Source organism: Elephantulus edwardii, unplaced genomic scaffold (assembly GCF_000299155.1).
Source record: "Elephantulus edwardii isolate Elephantulus edwardi_28Jun2011 unplaced genomic scaffold, EleEdw1.0 scaffold00104, whole genome shotgun sequence".
NCBI lineage: Eukaryota > Metazoa > Chordata > Mammalia > Macroscelidea > Macroscelididae > Elephantulus > Elephantulus edwardii.
Genome location: NW_006399854.1, coordinates 7,917,327 through 7,928,323, shown reverse-complemented (window position 1 = coordinate 7,928,323; position 10,997 = coordinate 7,917,327).

The window sequence follows — 10,997 nt, the reverse complement described above, 5'->3', positions numbered from 1 at the left end:
CTTGCTATTGTGAACAAAGCTGCAATAAACATGGGTTTGCATATATCTGCTTGGATGTCAGCTATGGTCTCTTCAGGGTATATTTCCAGTAGTGGAATTGCTGGGTCAAATGGTATCTCTATTTGCAACTTTTTGAGAAAGCGCCATACTGCTTTCCACGGCAGTGGGTTTTAATCTTGGTAGTGGCTTATATGATGAGCAGCTTTTTCCCCATCTTTATGTCTTTGGTGATAATACAGTTAGCACTTTTTCAATTGGATTGTATATTTTCATATTGCTAAGTTGCAAGTAGTATTCTTTATCTATTTTGGGTATAAGTTCTTTATCAGATTTCTAGTTTGCAAATATACATGCCCAGTCTGTGGTTTTTCAGAAATCGAAAATTTAAAAGTTTGATGAAGTTAAAATTGTCTTTGATAGTTCATGCTGTTTGTCTCCCAGAAATCTTTACTTAGCCCAGAGTCAAGGCTTCCCACCTTTTTTCTCCCCTAAAGATGGTTGTCAGTTTTTCAGTGACATAGATTGGCATGGTGGCTACAGCAGTGAGCTCAAGCAGTGTAGCAGTGGTGAGGATGGTGCAGGATGGGCCTGGGTTTCGTTCTGTTGTACAGAGTCAGTCACTAATGAATTAGTGTCCACTCAGCAGCACCTAACAATAACAACAACATAGTTTTGTTCTCACATTTACATTTGTGCTTTGTTTTGAACTAATAGTCTTTGTTCTGATTTCTTCTTTATCTGATATTAATGTAGTCACTCCAACTTTCTTTTTATTAGTGTTGCCATAGTTTATACTTTTCCCCTATATTTTTACTTTTAACCTATCCATACCTGTATCTTACTTCCCACTCCCTTCCATCTTCCTCCCACCCTGATACTCTCTTTCATTTGAAGCATTCAGACCTTATATATTTAATGTCATTATTAAAGTGATTGGATTTAAAGCTAACATATTGCTAGTCTTTCAGTTGTTTGTTTTTGTTTCTCCTGTATAATGTTTTTCTCTTTCATTCTTTTGGATGATTTTTTTAAGATCCCATTTTTCTTTGCTGTTGTTACTTTTACCTTTGGGGCCATTTATTTTTTAATGTTTTCTCCTAGGTTTACAGTATGCTACTTTGACTTGTCGTCCAAGTCCAAGTTGAATAATATGATACCACTTATAAGAACCGTACACTGCTCTTTTACTTATTCCCTCTCCTCTTTCTCTTACTAGTATAGCATGTAAAATACATGTTATAGTTTACTTTTATATGTTCTGTTTCCTCCAGTTGTGGCTAATCTTGAGAAGAATTGGGATACCAGAACATTTAATTGTGCTTATGCGAAACCTATACTTGGATCAGGAAGCAGTAGCCAGAACAGAGTTGTGAAACACGGTATGAGTCAGGATCAGGAAAGATATACGTTAGGGATTCATCCTATCTCCCTATCTTTTCCGTCTATATGCAGAACAAATCATTCAGGAGACTGGGCTTTAAAAAGGAAGAATGGACTGGAGAAGACTCATCAACAAATTGCATTATGCAGACATAACCTTGCTTGCTGAAACTGAAGAAGACATACGATGTTGCAGAAGGTCAAGCAAGAGTCCTTCAATATGTCTTCATATTGTCTTCAATATAGTCTTCAATGTGGATTGAAGTTCAACATCAGGAAAACAGATTCTCACCACTGCACCAATTGACAGCTTCATGTTGGATGGAGAAGTGAATGATATTATTAATTAATAACTTCAACTTGCTTGGTTTCACAATCAACATTTTTGGCACCAGCTGTCAGGAAATCAAAAGACTAATTGCATTGAGAAAGTCTCTGTAAGGGACCTCTCCAGAGTACTGAAGAGCAATGATGTCAGTCTGGAGACTAAGGTGTGCCTGATCCAGGCCATGGTTTTCACAATTACTTGCTGTGCATCAGAGAGCTGGACAATAGCTATGGATGACAGAAGAAGAATGCCTCAAAGATGCCTTTGAGTTGTGGTGCTGGAGAAGAGTGTTGAACATACATACTGTGGACTGCCAGGAGAACAGGTTCGTCCTGGAGAGGATGCCAAGGCCGCTCCCTGGAAGTAAAGATTTGGAAGCTCTGTCTCACACACTTTGGGCACATGACCAGGAAGGACCAGCCCTTGAAGAGGCATATCATGCTTAGAAGGATGGAGGACAGCACAGGAGAGGAAGACCCAGGATGAGATGGATTGACTCAGTGACTGGAGAAATGGGATTAGGTCTGTCAGAGACTGGCTGTCAAGAATAGGTCTGTGAGATTGGCTCAGGATAGGGGAAGTTTCAGAGCTAGTGTACATAGGGTCACTGAGTCCCTGGTGACTCTTGGCACATAACAACAACTTTCTTCAGTATGTTGTTAATATGTTTTGTCATAGCCAGTCTTCAAGATTTTTTTAAGTCTTTTGTATTGACACAGTGTGTGTTTATCCTGCTTTAGGTCATTTGAGCCTTTTGAATCTGTGCTTTATTGTCTTGAAATTTGAGGAAATTCTGGGCTGTTATCTCTTCAAAAGACAACAGACAGAGGAATGCTTGTAGTGTCTCTCGTTGGCTTTCAACCTGCAGTGGTTTTTGTTCTAATTTGAGAATGAAATCTCTCTCTCTTGTAGCAGGACCTTGAAGATCAAACTTCCTCCTTAGACTCATTTCCTTCACTTGCTTTCTTTCTCTGACCAAGCCTTAGTGGCACTGGCTTACTTGGTGTTTCCCTGCCTAGAGAGTTCTTGTCCCAAATAGTCTAATACTTTGTTCCTTCTTTTCATTCAGGTCTCAGCACCCATGTCTTTTTTTTTTACATTTTTAAATTTTTATTTATTTATTTTTTAATTACTTGCTGTGTGCTGCCAAATTGGATCTGACTTGCATGGGAGGAGATTGCCGCTCCTTCTCCAGCAGAGCATCTGGTGGATTTGAACCACATGCCTCTGGGATTGCAGTGCAGTTTCTTGCCACTAAGCCACCAGAGCTCCCTATTATTTTCTTTTTTTAAAATTTTATTTTAATAATTTTAATGAGCATTTACAGAGGTTTTGGATTTCCATTAGTTCATTGTTGTACTTTTCTCCCTGCCCAGACCTCCCTCCCACCCCCCTATTGTTCTTTTTTTTTAAAATATTATTATTGAACGCTTTCCATCTTGCACATACTCTGTTTTCTCCCTACTTTGCTTACCAGTTAGTCATTAGAGCAGGCCGGTGTCCCATGTTACAGATGAGGTTCTAATTTTTTTTTTTAATGTGTCTATTAACCCCCCCCCCCCCCCGATTCGTCCTCCATGAAAACTGAGGCTTTATATTCTCTGTTAAACCTAGTGCTTGCCATGCAATGGCCCTCAGCAATTGCTTTTGAAGTCTTGAATAGCGTAACTCTTTAGGACTTTTGCAAAGACTTCATGTTATAGCTATTGTCAGTTTTTAATTACAGTGTCAATCCAGAAACCAAGCCCACTGTCATCATGTTGATTCCAACTCTTAACAGCCCCATGTTGGGTTTCCATGGCTGTAAATTATTATGGAAAGAGACGACTCATTTTTCTCCTGCAGAGTGGCTCATGGATTAGAACTACTACCCTTTCAATTACCTTTTCTGTTAACAGCCTAAAATGCCATGAACTAGGACGCCTAGCCTCCTTAGCTACAGTATGTTTTTGTTGTTAGGTACCATGGAGTGGGAACCAACCCATAGCTGACCCGCCTATGGGATTTCAGAGGCAGTATGTCACATGAGAAGAGATTGCCCATCGAGATTGCCCATCTTTCTCCTGTGGACCACCTGGTGTTTTTGAACTGTGCCCCTTTAGTTTGTAAACACTGCTTCTTACCACTCAGCTAACAGAGCCCCTTCACTAAAATGTAGCATATATACATTTAGCTGGTTCTTTGATAATACTAGCATTATTCTCTAGCAACCATGATTCTTCTGTTTTCCCCCAGTTATTAAAGAGAAGAGAGCATTTGGTTTAATTTTTAGACACGTCCTTTCAGAATTAGAAAAAGAAGAAATAGTAAACATATAGTACCAGTTTAGACATTGGATTATTCCACATTGCTGCTAGCAATTCCAAACTAAGACATCTGGTGACTGGGGAAGTTTGGTTTCTCTCTGGGGTTGGTTAACCAGCTGGTTGTTCTGGAAAGGAAAAAGCAGTTAATTGTTCTTGTGAAGGAAGCTGGCTTACTGTAAAGGGTGACTGTTGAGTGGAGAATTCACTTGAGAAACTTGACATTTCAGGATGTTATTGAAGAAAATGCCTTTGTTTTTTTGGTTTTGTTTTGTTTTTGCAAAGATCCTTTGAATGTTCTATCTGGAACCTGAGTGATAGTCCCACACTCCATGAGAAAGTGTTTGTCATCTCTCCTGTTCCCTCCTCTTTTTCCTTGGTAACAGATTCTTGCACTTTAAAACCGTGCTTTCCCTCAGAAAGTGTATTTTAGTGTATTTAATGCATGGGATGCCATATGTTGCTGCAACTAGTATCTTGAACATTCTTGTGAATAAGAATAGCATATTCAGACTCGCTAAGCAGGGTTGATTTACAAAGACATTAAGTTTCAGTCATTAATGAATACGATATTTAAAATTATATTAGAGTTGTAGCAGATGCCTGCTTAGCATACCTTCTACTAAATATTCAGCACTTCTTCTTAATTTAAAACAAATGGTTCTTTGTTAAATTGTTTTAAAGCCAATTCTGTGTTATTTTAAAACATGCACAAATTTTCCTACATTGCTTTAAAGTTTTCTGGGAGAGGTTCTGCATGTGAAACCATTGTATGCTTACATCTCAAAGTATTGTTTTCTCTAGGACATACTGATAATGCATATGATAAAACATAATGCATACTGTTCCTATTTCATTCCCAGTTTTTCGGAAATATTAGTAGCAACTTTCATGAGCTTCATCTGCTCAGTTTAGCTTCAGAAAAGCTATTAGATATGCTTAAGAAATAATAAGCCATTTTAAGGCCCAGTATAGAATTTTCTACAATCAGTGAATTTTTGTGTGCCTTTATAATGTTGAAAATTGGCCTTCCAGGCCAAGATGGACTGAAAAGAAAGTCCTGGAGATGTACTGCTGAAAAGTGAGCTAAGAAAATCCCATGTTCACAGTAGTATGATCAGCTGATAATGGCTATGGCACAGGGTAGGAGGAGTAGCTTGTAGTTCTGTTGTGCATGTGGTTACTCTGTGTACACCCAATAACAGCTAATACCATGCTGTCGATTGTTCTATGCTCTTTAGCTTCGTAAGAAACTGTGTCATTATTTTCCGAAGTATTTTCACTTACTTGTAAATTTTTACCTTCTTATCAGTGAGGAGTAGAAAGCACTGGTGGTCTAGTGGCAAGAAGCTGAACTGCAATCTTGAAGACACATGGTTCGAATTCACCAGCCGCTCTGCGGAAGAAGGATGGCGAGTCTCCTCCCATGTGATTACCTGCCTCTGAAAAGCTGTGAGAGGATCAGCTATGGGTCTCTTCTGACTTGATGGTATACAACAACAAAAACAACAACCATCTTGTAGACATTGTAGGGCTACTGTTGTTCCTTGTATATGTTTCGGATTTTCTGCTGGCATATAAGTGCCTTCTAGGTGTTCTGCCTACTTACCATAGATGTAATTTTTAAAACTCAATAAATAGAGGGAGGGGATGAGGAAAGAACAAAAAAATCAATATATAAAATTAAAGAAATTGGTTAAATTTGAGTTAATTTTGAGTGCTTTTTTTTAAGCACAAGAGATTCTGGTTCTTGGAAATTCCCTGTGAAGTTAACTTTAGAAACAAAGTGTGTCAGATGTGTACACAATTCACTAAGACAGTGGGATATAGATTTTCCTGGCTGGCACACAGTCTTTGATATGACAATTACGGTGTGCACTGTTGAATCAGAACCCACCCATAGCTGACCCTCCAGTCGGTTCTCAGAGCCAATAAATAGCATGAGAGAAGATTGAGGGGCTGGAATTGCATTTATCTTTTGACTCCTCCATTCCATAGAACCTTGCAGTCCTCTGCGTCTAGCCAACAGACAGGTAAAAGGAAGGTGGAGAATACCCGCCACCTCTTAATCTTTTGGCCTAATGTTACATGCATCATTATGCAAAGATAATCACATCCTGAACTGAGGCCTCCTTGCTAGGGTCGGTAGAAATGCTCCTCTTGTCTAAAGTGCTGTTAAATGCCCTATGTCAAGTCTTACCTCTATCAAGCCCAATATGTGTCCTGCTTAATATTTGTTCCTTCCTTTTTCCCTAACAGCATACTCAGAAAACTCAGACTCACTGCCTGGATTTCTGAGACTGTAGTCTTGATGGCTGGAGGCTGCCCATTTTTCTCCTGTAGAGCTGCTGGTGGAGTCAAACAGCTACAAAGGCATGACAGTTGTTGTGTACTGTCTACTCACAACAGACCCATAGCTAAACCTCCAGCAGGTTTCTAGAGGCAGTTAATCACATGGGAAATTGCCCATCCTTATCCTGAACAGCAGCTGGTGGATTTGAACCACATGCCTTCTGGATTGTGTAGTAGTGTAAAATACTGTGGACTGTCCTACCAGAGCTCCTTCCAAACAGCATCTCTCCCTCCCTCCTTCTCTGGCCAGTTTTCAGAGCCTGTAAATTGAATAGATTACCCATCTTTCTCCAGCGGAGCCAGAGCTCCCTAACAAGGTAACCTCAAGCTGGGAGGAAGAGAGTGACTCATTCAGACTCCTTGCCTTCACTGAGTTCTGATAGTAGTAAATAGGAATAATGACTCCAGTTTTCTGGGATCGTCTACCTGCTTCCTTATTTCACTTCTCTCCAAATTTGGGAGTATTAATGAGAATTCTTAAGTTTTGTTTGTTTGGTTTGGGGGTTTTGAGCATGTTTGGTTTTTTTTTAGGGGGGTGTTGTATTGGAGTTTCCTCTCCATTTTTTTCTCAGTACTGCTTCAGAGTAAGTGTTCATATGGTGAAGGGGAGTCTGTTGGGCTCTGCTTTGTAAAATCTGCTCATAATAAATGTGTGTTAACAGAGTTGACTAGGGGGAGCTTGGTGGTAATTATAAGTGACTTGCTAGAGCCACAAGTCTAGTCTTGAGATTGACTTAAAAGGTTTTTATTGTAAAGCCATCCCTAGAATATTAAAAAAACCCACAGCCACGAAATACATTGTCTCTAGTGAACCTAAAGGACAGACAGAACAGCCCCATAGGGTTTCCGATGCTGTAAGCCTTTACAGAGCAGACCGTGACATCTTTCTTCTGTGAAGGGTTGAGTAGATTTGAACTGTCAGTAACACCAAGGATTCTTCCCTGGGGTATCAATATCCCTTTCTTTTGGTACCCTGCAAACGTCCATACTATTTGTCAAGAGTTGGGGTTTTTTTCCCTTTTTTCTTTTCATTTTGAAATAATATTAAAGTCACAGAAAAATTGTCAAAAATGGTAGGTATTCCCATACCTTTCCATGAGATATTTGTCAAAATTAAGAAGTTAACATTTATGTAAATACTAGTAGCAGCAGTTTATTCTGATTTTGTCAGTTATTTTCCACTATTGTCATTTTTCTGTTCTAGGATATTACATAGCAGTTAGTTATAATTTTTCCTTTGCCTTTTCATTTGAGTGTTTCTCAATCTTGCCTTGTTTACTCATGACCTTAAAACTTTTGAAGAGTTGCTGATCAAGTACTTTGTAGCATGATCTTCAGCTTGCCTTGTCTGATGTTTTCTCATAATTAGACCATTGTTTCTGAGTACCATCATGTGTGACTGACTGATAGCTGAGCCCCAGCCCACCCCCAACAGGTTTTCAGAGGCAGTCCATAGCATGGGAGAAGATTGCCTGTCATTTTCCTACAGTACTGCTGGTGGATTCGAACCACATACTTAATGTGTTGGTAGTGCAATTGCTTACCCCTTTGGTGCAGAAGAGCTCACATGACACAGTGGTAAGAAGCTGCATTGCATCCCCAAAGGCATGAGGTTTGAATCCACCAGCCGCTCTCTGAAAGAAGGATGAACAGTCTCCTCCTGTGTGATTTATTGTCCGTGAAAATCTGTTGAAGGGTCAGATATGGGTCTGCTCTGACTTGACAGCACACAACAACAATAAGATGCTACCAAAGATCTTTTCATGATTAGAGTAGATTAGAGATTTTGGGGAAGAATGCCACAAAGGTAAAAGCATCCTTCTCAAATCACAGCCAGTAAGTACATGGTACCAGCCTGATGGTAATGTTCTTAATCTTTTGGTTAAGCCATTATCTTTCCGGTTTCTGTAGTATAAAGGTGCTGTTTTTCTCTGGTTTTTGAAGTCACGAAATTCAGCTCACATTCTCCACTTCCTGGGGGTGAGTGGTGGGGAGTATCCACATGCGCTTTTTAGGATACCATGTTTTGAAACATTCTGAGTTCATGTGCTCTTTAATAGTGCACTTGTAAGATGGAAAATAAAACTGAAACAAAGCACCAAGTCAGTTTGTTACTAGTTTGCTCACTTTTAAGAGTCGTATTGTAATATCTATATTCATGAAATTATTAGTGCTGATTGAATTTTTTTAAATAGTTGTAAATGTAAAGATGAATGTGTTTAAGTTTCTAATTGTAAGGATTAGGGGGTTTGAGAAAGCTGGACAGTAACTAGGGTTGATAGAAGGAGAATTGGTGCCTTTGAGCTGTGGTGCTGGAGAAGGGTGTTGAATATACCATGGACTGCTAGGAGGTCAAACAGATTCGTCCTAGAGAGGATGAGACCAGGCTGCTCCTTGGAAGCAAGGATTCTGAAGCTTTGTCTGACATACTTTGGAAATGTTGCCCTGCAGTCTCAGTCCTTGGAGAGGGATGTCATGCTTGGGAGGGTGGAGGCTGGAGGGACAGCGCAGGAGAGGAAGACCCTTGATGAGATGGGTTGATTCAGTGACTAGGGTAATGGGGGTAGTAGGTATGTCAGACAATAATATTGGCACAGGATAGAGCTGGGTTTAGGGCTGTTGAACAGAGGGTTGCTATGAGTTGCAGGAGACTTGATGGCACATAACAACAACAATAACAAGAACAACAAAAACAAAATAAAGTTAAGTGAGTAAGGAAAAAACAAAATTAGTAGGAAAAGAAATGAATATTTATTGCTTATTTTCTTTATGTCAAGAAGTCCTGTGTACATTTCTGTTCTGTGATCCTTTATCTTCCTATCAGTCTGTTACTGATTCTGTCCTGGCAGCTGTTAAGTCTATTACAATTACTAACTTGTGTGTCTCTTTTAGTTTCTTAAAGAGAAAACTCCAGGAATCTGGAACACTTAATATAATAAGCAATTGATGTTGAGATTTTTTTTTTTAATTTCTTTTTTATAGTAGAGGAAGCTGAGGCTTACAGCAATTAAGTTGTACATACCAGTATGACTTTGCTAGTTAGTGGAAAAACAGGGATGTGGAATGAGTTTTGCTTTTTAAGCCTAATGCTACTCTATTGTACCACACTGGCAGTTTTTTTATAACCTTGAAAGACTTCATTATTTATCTTAAACTACAGATGGGCAAGTATTAAAAGGATATGTAAGAAACTGACCACTTTTGTTGGCTGTTGATAACAGTAATGAGTTGCCCTACTGTATGCCAAGAGCTGTGCTACTTACAGCAAAAGCTGGGTCTCTCTCACAGTTTGAGTCCCCAGTGGCTCCATGGGGAAATGATAGGCATATGCCATCCCATTAAGATTTACAGCCTTGGAAACCCAATTGGAAAATTTCTGAGAGTTAGAACCAGTTCAACAACAGTGAAGTGAACTTGTTTTTAAAGGAAAGCTCTTTAGTTTAAGGAGAGGAATATTTTAAGATTATAGATTTGGAACCTTTTTAAATTTTGAACTGTGTAACTATTTCATTCATCAGTCATTGCCTTTGAGTCAGAACTGACTCATAGCTGACCCTCCATTGGGATTCCAAAGCTGTAAATCACACGGGAGGAGATTGTCTTTCTCCATTGGAGCCACTGGTGAATTTGAACTACCAGAGAACACTCTTTGTGTTAACAGTTCAACTCCTTACAGACCATACTACTGGAATTCCTTTGTTACTACTATTTCTTTTTAAAATATAAATTTTTTTCCAAAATGCAGAAACTTTTCAGATCCCACTTTTTTCTCTTTTATTTTTCAACACAAACAGCTAAAAATGTGGGGCAAGAGAGAGTACAACTTTGTAAAAGCTCCAAAATCCTCATTAATAAGGAAGAAAGTGGACTTTTTAAACCATATTCCCTAGCTCTTTCTAGGGCACTCTTATGTTGGGTCTTCAGCACAGGCCTGATTGTGAAGGTGGTGCCTGACTGGACAGTTTCATTTTGTTGAACGTAAGGATGCTCTGAGTTGGAGTGGACTTGGTCTGGATGGCATTCTGGGCATGAAAGGTTAGCAGTTTGAACCGAGCAGCGGCTTAGCAGCAGAAATATGCCATAAGGTTTATAGCCTCAGAAACTTGATGTAAGATCTCTTTGAGTCTCACTTGATTTGACTTACATTCGGTAAGTACTTGGTGATACATAGATCTTTGTCTTTAATCAGGATGCTTCTGATTGCATATAACAAGTTTTACTGCACAGTGACTTAAAAACCAGAGAATGGATACCAAATAGAATGGGAGAAAAAAAGTAGAGGGGAAAATTCAAATTTATGAAAAAGACCAGGTTTACTAATCTGATAGGAGCTGGCGGAACTGCCAAGACTATGGTGGCCAGAGATTCTAATTTATAACTCAAGCCACTCCTGGAGGTCAGCTTTCGGCTACATAAAAGAGAGCTATAAAATGTGCTCCTCAGAGCCGTCAGCTCTCCAAGATCAAAAGAGCAACATTTGCCCCAAAGCAAAGTTTAAAAGTCAGGAAGGGGCAAAAAAAAAAAATGAACAAACAAAAATGGGGAGCTCCCAGTGGAGATGAGGAAGAATACAGATGGGGATTCGGGGGAGGAATGTAAAATCTTAAAATACTTTCCATCAGTAGAATTGAATC